This window comes from Tamandua tetradactyla, chromosome 6 (assembly GCF_023851605.1).
Source record: "Tamandua tetradactyla isolate mTamTet1 chromosome 6, mTamTet1.pri, whole genome shotgun sequence".
In the NCBI taxonomy this organism is placed as follows: domain Eukaryota; kingdom Metazoa; phylum Chordata; class Mammalia; order Pilosa; family Myrmecophagidae; genus Tamandua; species Tamandua tetradactyla.
The window spans coordinates 26,290,249-26,306,871 of NC_135332.1; the positions used below are offsets into that span (position 1 = coordinate 26,290,249).

At 40.7% G+C, this 16,623-nt stretch overlaps 2 pseudogenes; both read left to right on the forward strand.

Moving 5' to 3' along the window:
• The first annotated feature begins 617 nt into the window (after positions 1-617).
• On the forward strand, positions 618-1,691 carry LOC143686601 (26S proteasome non-ATPase regulatory subunit 5 pseudogene; annotated as a pseudogene).
• A 9,273-nt stretch (positions 1,692-10,964) lies between these two features.
• LOC143686602 (26S proteasome non-ATPase regulatory subunit 5 pseudogene) lies at positions 10,965-12,077 on the forward strand (annotated as a pseudogene).
• The last annotated feature ends 4,546 nt before the right edge of the window (positions 12,078-16,623 follow it).

Consider the following 16,623-nt stretch of genomic DNA (forward strand, 5'->3'; position numbering starts at 1 on the left):
ACAAATGTTAAAATAAATTTAGTTTGAAATGCTAGTGATCAATGAAAGGGAGGGGTAAGGGGTATGGTATGTATAATTTTTTTTCTGTTTTCATTTAATTTTTCTGTTGTCTTTTTATTTCTTTTTTGAATTGATGCAAACGTTCTAAGAAATGATCATGATGATGAAGATGCAACTATGTGACGATATTGTGAATAACTGATTATACATGTAGAATGGATTGAGCATATGTTAAGAATGTTTTTGTTTCTCCCTCGTAATATTTTTTAAAAATACTAATTTAAAAAATAATACTGTCAAAAAAGAATGTATGTTTGTAAGGTGTTCTATCAATAAAAAAAATTTTTTTAAGTTGTGGGTGTTTGGTAAACATCCTAAAACTTTAATAATGGGAAGACCTGCTTTTAAGGAATAATACTAAAGGACACTACAAAATCCTGGAATGACAGCCAATGAGATCTCCGTAGCACTGACCAAGAAGAGGTAGAAGAGATGGGTTTTGGTGAAAATGAAGATGATTTGGAAAAGATGAAGGATTTAAATGACCTGCCTACTTCACTTTTTGGCTTGCAGTGTCCATGAAGCAATGTTTGAGATACAAGAGCAGAAGAGAAAACCTATCTGTAGCTAAAGTGACCATCAAATGCCTGCCCCGAATGTCAGTAATGCAAAGTGGACTGGAGCTTTATTTGAGAGCAGTATACAAGACTACATGAAAAATGTAATGAAAACAAATGACAATCTTCAGTACAGGGCATATGAGCTAATTGTTGAGATTTCTCCTGTGTCACCAGAATCTTTGAAGTACGTTACCAGCTTTGGATTGGTAACCCAGATCGTCAGAATGCTAACGGATGAGGATGAACTGGTCAGAGCTGCCTGTGTAGGAACTATGACATATACCCATCATGGAAAACAGTACCTTGTGCAAGGAGGAGTAATTGACTGGATTTCTAACCTAATTGCTGGGGCAGATTCAGACCCATTCTCTCGCTTCTATTTGCCAGGGATTGTGATGTTTTGGAAACTTGCCTATATTGGATATTCTCAATAGATCTGTGAGCATTTTCCTGTCCTTGTGGAAAAAGGTCTTTGAAATGACAGAAAGTCAAGACCCCACCATGATTGGCGTAGCAGTGGACATGATGAGAATCCTGGAGTCCAATATTGAAGGAAAACAGATTTTACAGTAAAATAGGAACTTTCTTCGAATACTTGCTCATGAGAACAGGACATCGAGCAAAGAATGTCTCAACAGACCTAAAAATCACATGGTTGGATGCAGTTTCATCTCTTCTGTATTTACCCACTGAGCAGCCAACTGATGACCTCCTGAGGATATTTAGAATCCTGGTTTTCCTTTTTATCTTGGGACTCACTGAAACGCTTTAGTGGGATCAGTAATCAACTCTTCCCTGTGCTGCTTTACAAGTGTTCGTGGCCATTGCAAACCAACCCTGGGCTCAAAAGCTTCTGTTTAACAGTCTAGCTTTTGTAGAATATGTGAAGAACCAGTCCATGGAATATGAAACAACTTAAAAATAAGTCAAGTATGAACTAGTAAAAGCACTTGCCAATTCCAAGACAATTGCAGAAATCTTTGGGAACCCAAATCATTTGACCTCAGTATTTACCTAAGTGAAGGTCCTTACTCATGGAAGCAAGTTTCCAAACAGCAGTGTAAGGAATGATTTCTTCTTCAGTATGATATAGAGGACCATTTTAACCAGAACTTTTCCAAAGGTATTTGACTCGATCTGTATTGTACAAAAAGACTTCCTCCCTCCAGAATTATCATGGAATGTCTAACATAACTTTATCATCAACATTTGCTGTGTGTCTACATTGATATATATAAGTGATATATATGTGCAATCAGGAGTTTGGTGTACATTCAGAGCAGGAAAACTTGGTCTTAAACTATGTGTTTTTCAGGTTCCTTTGACTGCCATAAACTTTGCGACCAAATGGAAGTTATATGGCTCCCCTCCCAGAAAACTTCCATAGATGTAGCCGCTGTCATATTAAATAATCTGCTTTAAATAGAACTAAATTATTTGAGCTCTTTTCACCACCTTTCCCTCCCTGTTTGGTTCTTGATTTCCTCCAAATTCACTTTCCAAGACTTGGATATAAATATGCTTTGAAAAATAAGTAATACGGGATCTTGAAATTATGTTCTGTATACTAAGAATAAATAATTTTACTAAAAATATTTCAGTTCTTCTCATTGTTGCCATATTCTTAGTCAAGTATCTATAAGAAAGAAATAAGTGCTCATCTGCTATACACATAGTAACCTGGAGAACATCTTAGATGCATGTCTTCAAAAGGCTTAATTATTCTTAATATGTTTTCATACAATAAAAGCCCCTGTAAGGAAAAATCCATTGTGCAAGTTTCACAATCAAGAAACAAATCAAAACTCACCATCCACTGAATATACTGGAAGATATTTTTGTCTTCCAAAAGTGTGGCTGGTTTGCTATTTAGAAGCAGTGCATCACTGCTAAGTGCTTCCCCCTGAGACTGTGGAACAAGATCCCAACACAGAGTTGAGAACTGCCTTGGGTCCCACTCTCTCCGTGACCATCCAGAGGCCCACATACGAGCACAGTCACCCTCATTATAGACACGACATGAGTCCACTAAAGGGGACTTTCCTTCTGCTTCCTCGCAGCATTGTACCTGACCAGCACATTCTCCACTCACCTTTGACAACTAAAGATATCTTAGTAGGCTGGAGACCCATTCTCCAGGATCTTCAGGGAATGTCACTTTCAAAAGCAAAATTTCAGAAAGTCATGTGACAAATGCTTTGTGCAAGACACTACACAGGCCAATGACTAAGGTGACACCCACCAAGAAAGAAATGTGAGAAGTGCCATAATTAGAAACACAGGAGCACATCAGGAAAAGGAAAGAGGTTATTTTCTCCGTTTTGGAGTGTTTAATTAGGAAAACACAATCATGCAATTAAATGATTAAATGTTCCAACAGGATAAATAATAACAGGGAAATAATGCTTGGCATGTTGACAGCAGCCCCTCCACAGGGTATAAATGGGGATATGGGTCAAGGATTCTTCCAAACTCAAGAACCTCACTCTCCTGGAAACTCACCCAGAACCCCCACCCTCTGACACCATGGTCAACTCCTGTTGTGGTTCCGTCTGCTCTGGCCAGGGCTGTGGCCAAGGCTGCTGCCAGAACACCTGCTGCTGCCCCCCCTGCTGCAGCCAGAACACCTGCTGCAGGACCACCTGCTGCAGGTCCATCTGCTGCTGCCCCCGCTACTGTGTGTCCAGCTGTTGCAGACCCAGCTGCTGTGGGTCCAGCTGCTGCCGCCCCTCTTGCTGCGGATCCAGCTGCGGTGGGTCCAGCTGCTGTGGATCCTGCTGCTGCCGCCCCAGCTGCTGCATCTCCAGCTGCTGCCGCCCCTCTTGCTGTGGATCCAGCTGTGGTGGTTCTAACTGCTGTGGATCCAGCTGCGGTGGTTCCAGCTGTGGTGGGTCCAACTGCTGTGGTTCCTGCTGCTGCCGTCCCAGCTGCTGCATCTCCAGCTGCTGCCGTCCTTCTTGCTGTAATCCCTGCTGCTGCCGCACCTGCTGCTGCCTGCGCCCGGTCTGTGGCCAAGTCTCCTGCCACACCAACTGCTATCGCCCAACCTGTGTCATCTCCACCTGCCCCTGCCGCACCTGCTGCAGCTCCTCCTCCTGCTGCTGAATCTGTGCTTGGATCATCCACTTCCTTACTGCTTCCCTTCACAGAATGTAGAACCTCCTTTTAAAACATGTTGCGTGCTCAATAGAACAGACCTCCTGTCTCCCATAAAATATCCCCAGTCCTACTAATTCTGTGTCCCCATTCTAGCCTCAGAGAGAACTCCCTGCCATCCAAGCACATAAGTTCAGAACCTGCTAGTAAAGTGACACATTTCCCCAACCTTCCTCCTGTGTCCTGAGGACATGAAGTCATCGTGTTTAAAGAATTTGAAGATTGTCTTCATCACTCCATCCACCACAGATTCTAACCCCTCTGACATGAAAGTCCAATGAAGTATCTCCCTTGCACTCCTTTTCTAAGTGTTTGCTCTACCTTGTTCTCTCCATGTATTAAAATAAACTTCTATTTCAGCCACTGAAAATTGAATGCAATTGTTACTCTTTTTTTTTTCTGTTCTTTAAGATTTTATATTTGGGTCTTGAGTATTTTTCCTACAACTATAGGGAAGAAAACTCAGTTTAGTCAGTCTTCCAATAAACTTCGAAGGACATTGATCGCTGCCTAGTTTTCTTTAACAAGACTCTTTAGTTGTAGGCTAATCAGCTAATCCTTTTCTGGTCTTTAGGCATTAAGGAATGGGTCTTTCTCTTTCTATCACAGAAAGATGGAAAAGGAATGACCTTGAACAACAACAAAAAGGTCACCATCTCCGCCAATACCTATGAACATTCATCAGACCTCTCCCTTCATTCACATCACCTGCCCAGCCTTCCATGTGGCAGGGTGACCCTGACACCCAATGTTCCAACTAGCAGCATGGAGCAGAAGCATTGTACTTGCGGGAAAAGGTGTCCCGTGATTCACTGGATACGTCTCTAAGTAGAAAAGGCATAGACTCTGTGAAACTGTCTCTTGGCAGCTTTCATTGGTAAAACAAACAAACAAACATCTGAACCACAGTGCTTTTAAAGATCATGGAATGTGTTCAATCCTTCCAGAGTTTCTCCTACTACTATATTCATGGATGCTCCACGGCCTCCATGTCACTCCTATTTTGAAACTTTTTGGAAGGCTAACTAAACTGAGTTTTCTTCCCTGCCGTGGTAGGAAAAACACTCCGTATAGCAAACTACTAACAGTTTGCCAGGGAACTTCAGGCTGTTACTGTTTCCTCACTTTGAAGAGCTTGTGGGACTTCACCACATGCTGCGTTTTGCTATAAATTATTTAATTAATACAATTTCAATTCAGGAGCGCGCATCCCGGGGACCGGTCCGCGCGACGCAGGCCACTTGGCGGGGCTCCAGGCTGGGCTCGCGCCCTCACCGAGGCCACAGCTCCCGTGGGCGGGGTCGGGCAGGGAAGGGCGTGGCGGGGCCGCGGGTGATTCTGCTGTCGGCCCCCAGGGGCCCGACCTCCTTGTTCTCAGGCCTCCGCCCGCCTGTCTCCGCAAAGCCTCCCTCCTCCAGAGCCCCGTCAGTTCTCCCCGGCTTCTTTCCTCCATTCCTGCTGCGGCAAGCGCGCAGCAATTTTCTCCCGATAACTGTTTGACTTTTGAAAATGACAGGCCCAGCCTCTACTGAAGGTAGGAGAGGCGCCAACAGAAAGGCAGGGAGACATGAAGTTGGATGCCCCTCCCTTTCTCCCGCCTTCCCCTATCCCCAGCATGATCCATGGATGATCATCGTTATTGATTCTGTAACTTTTTGAAACTTGGGTATCTTTTCTTTCTGCTGCAGGAAGAGGCGTTGGAGGAAGGAACTTGAAACAAAATGTCTTATCAAAAATAGTGGGTCCAGCGATGCAAACAGTGAATAAAGAAGGATTTGCAATGGGGCATTGGGGAAGAAGGGGACAATATTCAACTTCCCCATTTGCAGAATTTCTGATATTCTTACAAGCAGAGGGGACAACCAAATGAATAGGTCGAGCCCTTGATCTTGGGGTGCGCCCGTATGAAACTTATTCCTGCAAAATATAGGCTAAAGCTACTTAAAATTATGTCTAAGTGTCACCCCCAGGACCCTCTCCTGTTGATCAGATATGACCTCTCTCTCTCTCTCTAACCCAACATGGCAGGTAAACTCACTGACCTCCCCCTCTACGTGGGACGTTACTCCCAGGGGTATAAATCTCCCTGGAAACGTGGGACAGAAATCCCAGGATGAGACAGAATCTGATATCAAGGGATTGAGAAAATCGTCTTGACCAAAAGGGGGAAGAGAGAAATGAGACAAAATAAAGTGTCAGTGGCAGAGAGTTTCAGAGTCAAGAGGTTTTCCTGATGGTTATTCGTACACATTATGTAGAGCTCCCTTTTTTAGTTTAGGTGTATTCGATTGACTACAGGCAAGTACCTGAAACTGTAGATCGGTGTCCCTGTAGCCTTGTTTCTTGAAGATGATTGTGTAATGATTTTGCTTTTACAATGTGACTGTATGATTGTGAAAACCTTGTGCCTGAGGCTCCTTTTAGCTAGGGTATGGACAGATGAGTAAAAATATGAATGAAAAATAAATAATAGGGGAAACAAAGGTTAAAATAAATTGGGTAGATGAAAATACTAGTGGTCAATGAGAAGGAGGGGTTAGAGGTATGGTTTGTTTGAATTTTTTTTTTTAATTTCTTTTCCTGGAGTAATGCAAATGTTAAAAACAAAATGATCATGGTGATGAATGCACAACTATATGATGATATCATGAGCCATTGATTGTACACCATGTATGGAATGTTTGTATATTAAGAATGTATGTTTGTGGGGCCAAGATGGCAGCTTAGCAATGTGCGCGTTTTAGTTCGTCCTCCAGAACAGCTACTAAATAACCAGAAACAGTACAGAACAGCTCCTGGGGTCACTTCAGTGACCGGACACACAGCATACCCGAGTCTGGACCAAGCTGGACTGGCTGCGAGCTCCCGCAGAACCATGAGTTCCCCATGCCACGATGGCCGGCACCCCTCATGGACAGGCTGCTTCCCAGAGGGGAAAGGAAAGAGACTTTACCAGCAGCAGGGGCTGAGCCCAAGCAAAGGCCAACTGTGGAATTAATTAACAAATTCTGACCACTAAAAATAGGCCCCCAGCTTAGGTGAACCTGGTCAAAGCAGAGGTCCCTCATTTTGTCCCAGGCACCAAAAGGGCAGGGTTGATGTAAAAAGAAAAAAAAGAGGAAACTGGGGTTTTTGTGGCTGTGTTTCCACAATGGCTTGACTGTCTTTGGGTGCAGCAGCAAGGCTTCTCAGGCTGCAACTGCCCCAGGCATAGGCAGAAACAAGCTCATCTGAGGGCTTGTCTGGAGCCTGAGCCTTCCCTAGGAGAGGGGTGAAGCCCAACTCAGGTGGAATCCCTCCTTAAGGAATTCAGACACCAGGACTTGGTAATGTGAATCCATTAAAGCCAGCCTACAACCTCTCCTCCATCTCCACCATGCCTCCAGCAGGGACAGTCTGCCAAAGTTAAAGGTGTCTCATCATCTTATGCTGGTGGGACCTGCAGGCAGATAAGTGCCACATACTGGGCAGGATGAGAGAAACAGAGCCCAGAGACTTCACAGGAAAGTCTTTCAACCTGCTGGGCCTCAACCTCAGGGACAACCGACGCAGGTGGCTCTTTCCACCTGATAGGAGGCCAGCTTGGTCTGTGAAAATCCGGCTGGGGCAAAATACCTAAGTAGACCCTCCTAAGGGTGGGGTGAAAAAGACACCATACAAGCAGGGCAAGAAACAAGAACAAGAACTGAAAAATTCTCTTCTGTTAAATAAAACCTAAGCTAGAGGTCCAGAAAAAGCTGAACTGAATGTCAAAAACAGATAGACAACAAATTCATCCAGCAAGAAAACCCTTAGTAAAAGAAGTGAAAGCAATCTCCTGAATAAACTAATTAAGGTAATTAAATGCCTAGACACCAGCAAAAAATAATAAATCACACTAGGAAAATTGACGATATGGCCCAGTCAAAGGAACAAACCAAAAATTCAAATGAGATACAGGAGCTGAAACAATTAATTCAGAATATACAAACAGACTGGAAAACGTCATCAAAAACCAAATCAATGAATTGAGGGAGGATATAAAGAAGGCAAGGAATGAACAAAAAGAAGAAATCAAAAGTCTGAAAAAACAAATCACAGAACTTATGGGAATGAAAGGCACAGTAGACAAGATGAAAAAAACAAGGGATACCTACAATGGTAGATTTTGAGAGGCAGAACACAGGATCAGTGAACTGGAGGATGGAACATCTGAAATCCGACAAGAAAAAAGAAAATATAGGGAAAAATGGAAAAATATGAGCAGGGACTCAGGGAATTGAATGACAATATGAAGCACATGAATATATGTGTTGTGGGTGTCCCAGAAGGAGAAGAGAAGGGAAAATGGGTAGAAAAACTAATGGAGGAAATTATCACTGAAAATTCCCAACTCTTACGAAAGAATTAAAACTACAGATCCAAGAAGTGCAGTGTACCCCAAAGAGAATAGATCCAAATAGACGTACTCCAAGTCATTTATTAGCATGTCAGAGGTCAAAGAGAAAGAGAGAATCTCGAAAGCAGCCATAGAAAAGCATCTATCACATACAAGGGAAGCCCAATAAGATTATGCATAGATTTCTCAGCAGAAACCATGGAGGCAGTTTTAAATTATTAAAAGAGAAAAACTGCCGACCAAAAATTCTATATCCAGAAAAATTGTCCTTCAAAAATGAGAGAAAAATTAAAACATTTTTGACCAAAAAATCACTGAGAGAATTTGTGACCAAGAGACCAGCTCTGCAAGAAAGACTAAAGGGAGCACCAGAGACAGATACAAAAAGACAGAAGAAAGAGGTGTGGAGAATAGTGTAGAAAGGAAGGCTATGAGTAAAGGTAAAAAGAAAGAAATTTAGATATGACATATAAAATCCAGGAGGCAAAATGGTAGAAGAAAGTACTACCCATGCAGTAATAACACTAAATGTTAATGGATTAAACTCCCCAATCAAAAGACATAGAATGTCAGAATGGATTAAAAAACAGGACCCATCTATATGCTGTCTCTACTCAAAGGACATGAGGGCAAGGACATAAATGGACATTTGCACACCAATGTTTATAGCAGCATTATTTACAGTTACCAAGAGATGGAAACAGACAAAATGTCCATCAACAGAAAGGTGGCTAAACAAACTGTGGCATATACATACAATGGAATATTATGAAGCTTTAAGACAGAATAAAGTTATGAAGTATGTAACAACATGGATGGACCTTAAGGACATTATGCTGAGTGAGATTAGCCAAAAACAAAAGGACAAATACTGTATGGTCTCACTGATATGAACTTACATTAGTGAATAAACTTTGAATATCTTGTTGGTAACAGAGACCATCAGGAGATGGAAATAGGGTAAGATATTGGGTAATTGGAGCTGAAGGGATACAGATTGTGCAACAGGACTAATACAAAAACTCATAAATGGACAGCACAATACTATCTAACTGTAATACAATTATGTTAAAACACTGAATGAAGCTGAATGTGAGAGTGATAGAGGGAGGAGGACCGGGGTATAAATGAAATCAGAAAGAAAGATAGACAATAAAGACAGAGATGGTATAATCTAGGAATGCCTAGAATGTATAATGATAGTGACTAAATGTGCAAATTTTAAAAATGTTTTTGTGTGAGGGAGAACAAAGGAAAGTCATTACTGCAGGGTGCTAAAAATAGATGGTAATTAATATTTTAAAATTTCAACTTATGCGTGAGACTAAAGCAAAAAAAAATGTTTATTTGGTACAAAATTTATATTTTGACTGGTGCATCTCCTAATATAACTTAGATAGTAGGTAGTTAGTTGAACAACATAAGTACATGGAACTTTGGGTAGGACATGAGATTTTGTTGGTTTGTCCAGAGTGATGCCCTGTGAATCCCAGAGTGATTTAATCCTGAATGGTGAGAACGGGGGAAACTTCAACCTCCCCAAGTTGAATTCTTGATATTCTCCAAGCAGTGTGGACAACCAAAGCTGTAGGCTGAACCCCCAGTCTTGGGGCTTGTTCATATGAAACTTAACCCCACAAAAGATAGGTCAAACCTACTTAAAATTAGACCTAAGAGTCACCCCCAAGAACCTCTTCTGTTGCTAGGTATGGCCTCTCTCTCCAGCCAACACAACGAGCAAACTCACCACCCTCCCCCTGTCTATGTGGGACATGACTCCCAGGGGTGTGGACCTTCCTGGCAACGTGGGACAGAAATCCTAGAATCAGCTGAGACTCAGCATCAAGGAATTGAGAAAAGCTCTAGAATGAGCTGAGACCCAGCATCAAGGGATTGAGAAAACCTTCTTGACCAAAAGGGGGAAGAGTAAAATGAAACAAACTGTCCATGGCTGAGATATTCCAGAGTGGAGAGGTTATCCTGGAGGTTATTCTTACGCATTAAGTAGATATCACCTTGTTATCCAAGATGTAATGGAGAGGCTGGTGGAACTGTCTGAAAATGTAGAGTTGTGTTCCAGTAGCCATGTTTCTTGATGATGATTGTATAATGATATAGCTTTCACAATGTGACTGTGTGATTGTGAAAACCTTGTGACTGATGCTCCTTTTATCTGCCTTGCCAACAGACAAGTATAACATATGGAATAAAAGTAAATAATAGGGGGAACAAATGTTAAAATAAATTTAGTTTGAAATGCTAGTGATCAATGAAAGGGAGGGGTAAGGGGTATGGTACGTATAATTTTTTTTTCTGTTTTCGTTTAATTTTTCTGTTGCCTTTTTATTTCTTTTTCTGAATTGATGCAAACGTTCTAAGAAATGATCATGATGATGAAGATGCAACTATGTGATGATATTGTGAATAACTGATTATACATGTAGAATGGATTGAGCATATGTTAAGAATGTTTTCGTTTCTCTCTTATAATATTTTTTAAAAATATTAATTTAAAAAATAATACTGTCAAAAAAGAATGTATGTTTGTAAGGTGTTCTATCAATAAAAAAATATTTTTTTAAGTTGTGGGTCTTTGGTAAACATCCTAAAACTTTAATAATGGGAAAGACCTGCTTTTAAGGAATAATACTAAAGGACACTACGAAATCCTGTAATGACAGCGAATGAGATCTCTGTAGCACCTACCAAGAAGAGGTAGAAGAGATGGGTTTTGGTGAAAATGAAGATGATTTGGAAAAGATGAAGGATTTAAATGACCTGCCTACTTCACTTTTTGGCTTGCAGTGTCCATGAAGCAGTGTTTGAGATACAAGAGCAGAAGAGAAAACCTGTCTGTAGCTAAAGTGACCATCAAATGCCTGTCACGAATCTCAGTAAAGCAAGCTGGATTGGAGCTTTATTTGAGAGCAGTATACAAGACCAAATGAAAAATGTAATGAAAGCAAATGACATTGTTCAGTACAGGGCATATGAGCTAATTGTAGAGATTTCTTCTGTGTCGCCAGAATCTTTGAAGTACGTTACCAGCTTTGGATTGGTAACTCAGATCCTCAGAGTGCTAACAGGTGAGGATGGACTTGTCAGAGTTGCCTGTGTAGGAACTATGACATATACCCATCATGGAAAACAGTACCTTGTGCAAGGAGGAGTAATTGACTGGATTTCTAACCTAATTGCTGGGGCAGATTCAGACCCATTCTCTCGCTTCTATTTGCCAGGGATTGTGATGTTTTGGAAACTTGGCTATATTGGATATTCTCAATAGATCTGTGAGCATTTTCCTGTCCTTGTGGAAAAAGGTCTTTGAAATGACAGAAAGTCAAGACCCCACCATGATTGGCGTAGCAGTGGACACTATGTGAATCCTGGAGTCCAATATTGAAGGAAAACAGGTTTTACAGTAAAATAGGAACTTTCTTCGAATACTTGCTCATGAGAACAGGACATCGAGCAAAGAATGTCTCAACAGACCTAAAAATCACATGGTTGGATGCAGTTTCATCTCTTCTGTATTTACCTGCTGAGCAGCCAACTGATGACCTCCTGAGGATCATTAGAATCCTGGTTTTCCTTTTTATCTTGGGACTCACTGAAACGCTTTAGTGGCATCAGTAATCAACCCTTCCCTGTGCTGCTTTACAAGTGTTCGTGGCCACTGCAAACCAACGTTGGGCTCCAAAACGTCTGTTAAACAGTCCAGCTTTTGTAGAATATGTGAAGAACCAGTCCACTGAATGTGAAACAACTTCAAAATATGTCAAATATGAACTGTAAAAGCACTTGCCAATTCCAAGACAATTGCAGAAATCTTTGGGAACCCAAATTATTTGAGCCTCAGTATTTACCTAAGTGAAGGTCCTTACTCATGGAAGCAAGTTTCCAAACAGCAGTGTAAGGAATGATTTCTTCTTCAGTATGATACAGAGGACCATTTTAACCAGAACTTTTCCAAAGGTATTTGACTCGATCTGTATTGTACAAAAAGACTTCCTCCCTCCAGAATTATCATGGAATATCTAACACAACTTTATCATCAACATTTGCTGTGTGTCTACATTGATATATATAAGTGATATATATGTGCAATCAGGAGTTTGGTGTACATTCAGAGCAGGAAAACTTGGTCTTAAACCATGTGTTTTTCAGATTCCTTTGACTGCCATAAACTTTGCGACCAAATGGAAGTTATACGGCTCCCCTCCCAGAAAACTTCCATAGATGTAGCCGCTGTCATATTAAATAATCTGCTTTAAATAGAACTAAATTATTTGAGCTCTTTTCACCACCTTTCCCTCCCTGTTTGGTTCTTGATTTCCTCCAAATTCACTTTCCAAAACTTGGATATAAATATGCTTTGAAAAATAAGTAATACGGGATCTTGAAATTATGTTCTGTATACTAAGAATAAATAATTTTACTAAAAATATTTCAATTCTTCTCATTGTTGCCATATTCTTAGTCAAGTATCTATAAGAAAGAAATAAGTGCTCATCTGCTATACACATAGTAACCTGGAGAACATCTTAGATGCATGTCTTCAAAAGGCTTAATTATTCTTAATATGTTTTCATACAATAGGGCCCCTGTAAGGAAAAATCCATTGTGCAAGTTTCACAATCAAGAAACAAATCAAAACTTACCAATGCATAAGCTGGAAGATATTCTTGTCTTCCAAAAGTGTGGCTGGTTTGCTATTTAAAAGCAGCGCATCACTGCTAAGTGCTTCCCCCTGAGACTGTGGAGCAAGATCCCAACACAGAGTTGAGAACTGCCTTGGGTCCCACTCTCTCCGTGACCATCCAGATGCCCACATACGAGCACAGTCACCCTCATTATAGACACGACATGAGTCCACTAAAGGGGACTTTCCTTCTGCTTCCTCGCAGCATTGTACCTGACCAGCACATTCTCCACTCACCTTTGACAACTAAAGATATCTTAGTAGGCTGGAGACCCATTCTCCAGGATCTTCAGGGAATGTCACTTTCAAAAGCAAAATTTCAGAAAGTCATGTGACAAATGCTTTGTGCAAGACACTACACAGGCCAATGACTAAGGTGACACCCACCAAGAAAGAAATGTGAGAAGTGCCATAATTAGAAACACAGGAGCACATCAGGAAAAGGAAAGAGGTTATTTTCTCCGTTTTGGAGTGTTTAATTAGGAAAACACAATCATGCAATTAAATGATTAAATGTTCCAACAGGATAAATAATAACAGGGAAATAATGCTTGGCATGTTGACAGCAGCCCCTCCACAGGGTATAAATGGGGATATGGGTCAAGGATTCTTCCAAACTCAAAAACCTCACTCTCCTGGAAACTCACCCAGATCCTCCACCCTCTGACACCATGGTCAACTCCTGTTGTGGTTCCGTCTGCTCTGGCCAGGGCTGTGGCCAAGGCTGCTGCCAGAACACCTGCTGCTGCCCCCCCTGCTGCAGCCAGAACACCTGCTGCAGGACCACCTGCTGCAGGTCCATCTGCTGCTGCCCCCGCTACTGTGTGTCCAGCTGTTGCAGACCCAGCTGCTGTGGGTCCAGCTGCTGCCGCCCCTCTTGCTGCGGATCCAGCTGCGGTGGTTCTAACTGCTGTGGATCCTGCTGCTGCCGCCCCAGCTGCTGCATCTCCAGCTGCTGCCGCCCCTCTTGCTGTGGATCCAGCTGTGGTGGTTCTAACTGCTGTGGATCCAGCTGCGGTGGTTCCAGCTGTGGTGGGTCCAACTGCTGTGGTTCCTGCTGCTGCCGTCCCAGCTGCTGCATCTCCAGCTGCTGCCGTCCTTCTTGCTGTAATCCCTGCTGCTGCCGCACCTGCTGCTGCCTGCGCCCAGTCTGTGGCCAAGTCTCCTGCCACACCAACTGCTATCGCCCAACCTGTGTCATCTCCACCTGCCCCTGCCCCACCTGCTGCAGCTCCTGCTGCTGAATCGGTGCTTGGAACATCCACTTCCTTACTGCTTCCCTTCACAGAATGTAGACCCTCCTTTTAAAACATGTTGCGTGCTCAATAGAACAGAGCTCCTGACTCGCATGAGCTATCCCCAGTCCTACTAATTCTGTCCCTGTTCAAGTCTCAGAGAAAACTCCCTCCCATCGTGAACTGTTACTACTGTGATTTTATTTTTGTTTCCCCTATCCTTTATGTGTATGTGCTTCTCTGCTTTCCAATAAACGTTTCCTCACATAGGAATTCATTGGAATGGTCTTGGTCACTTTCATAATCATTTTTTTAAGTAACTAGGCAATTATATTTTACCTAAAGGTACAGATAAAACAACCCATGCTGTAATCACTTTGAAAATAAATGCTCTATCAAATACAGATATTTTAGGGTAGTAAAACAAGAGTGAAGTGTGCAAGTGTGTGTGCACATGTGTTAATATCTTAAATTAGGATAGATTTTGTTAGTCTGTAGCTTGTAACTAAAACACATTACACCCTTAACACATTATACCCTTTAGTACCACTGACTATACTTGGAAAAAAGGGTAAAAACAGATTTTTGGGAAAAAAGTGCATTCCAATGAAAGAAGGAAATTTTCTTATAAAGAATTTAATATGCTTAGTTCATTTCATTCAAAAACATTGTTTCAGAATATATAATCGTAAAGTGGGTTGTGTCTTACTATTGAGCTCTGCTGAGAAGAAAAATGCATATTCTATCGTATTTTTAAAGAAATGGAGCCCATCTAGATAGTTTCTGAGTGTGGCCTCTTAGGGTATTTCTCATAACTCAAATACGTCCTCATTAAACATCCTAACCTATATTGGTCCTTGAAAGTTGGCATCCCAGAGTTCAGTTTATCTTTCTAAGGATTGTTATTGGAATTAGTTCACAGTCCTGAGACTTAGTTGTCAGCTGGGCTGCACATTAAGATTAAAATCTCCAGGGGTGGTGTCCCTTTCGTGTGAATATGAAAATACTCTAAAAAGGGTTTGGACGTCTGGTTAGAACCCCTGCTCTTGAGGTTTTTACTTATACTAGGATTAGCCAGTTACAAGGTTCTGAAATTGCCCTAAGCTACTGAACTGAGCAGGTTTACGATTATTTGTTCAGCTATACAATATACTCCATATTTCTTCAGATGTCTTTAGAGATATGTTGCGAAGATATTAACCATAGAGTTATGACATCCTCTTGCAATAATAAAAGATCCCTTAGTATACAACTCATGGGGATCTGCCTTAGCTGATGTGAATTGAGCAGGAGCACAGTAGGATGAAATATACTTTAAATCTGACAAGGAAGAGTTGAGAGTATAGTCATGATATCAGGAGTTCCAAAATCATGGAGGATCTTACTGATGATGATATTGGGGATTTTATACATCCAAAACTTTTCTAATCATCAGGTTGGAGATAGAAGCTTTTATTTTATTGTATTTTATTTGTAACATTGGAATAAGTTAGCTTGGAATCATGCTTTTAGATTCCCCTTTCTTTTATATCCCCACCTCAACCCCATCAATCGATAAATCCAATTTAAGAAGGAGATTATAATAAGAAATTTAAAAATTCAATTATTAATTTTTTTGGGGGGGTGCATGGTCCAGGAATTAAACCTGGGTCTCCCACACGAAAGGCAGGCATTCTAACCACGAAACTACCCATGCAACCTAAATTATTAATTTTAACATTGATACTAAAACTATCAGGCATATATTGATTTAGAAGTAAGTTTACTAAATCTTAAAGGAATTCTTCTTTTATTTAAACTGGAAAAAAGAATAGAAAACAGGGAATGCCCCTTAACTCATTTTTATGACATCAGTGTAACAATAATATCAAAACCAGATGGCAACAGTATGATAAAGGCAAAGTATAGACCTATATTATAGACGATAACAGATGCAAAAATATAATAAATATTAGTAAATTAAACTCAGCAATATATAAAAGAAATAACATATCATAAACAACTTGATCTTGTCCAAAATTTCAGAAGTGCTTCAAAATTAGAAAATATTTAAATGAATTTTATGACACTAGTACATTAAATGGGAAAACTACATGACCATATCAAAAGCTTCCAAAAATTATTCAATAATATATAACAATCATTCACTATTTTTAAAACTCTTAGCAAACTTAGATAAAGAGAACTTCTTTACCCCGGTCAATGTTATTTATCAAACTCTCACAGCAAACATAATACTTAAACAAACTTCAGTATTCCTGATAAAATGAGGAATAAGACAAGGATAATTTATATCACTTCTTTCAGCGTTGTATTTGGGGTCCTAGCCAATGCAATATGACAAGAAAAAAAAGAATTATAGAGCCTACAGAAAAATAAATTATTGGTATTTCAGACAATACTGTCATCATCATAGGAAATCTACAGACAAGCGTGTACTAAAAAATGAGCTTGCAGGTGTCCTGAGATAGAATTTTAAGTAACAAAAACAGTAAAATTTTTATATACCTGCAATAGTCAATTACAAATTTC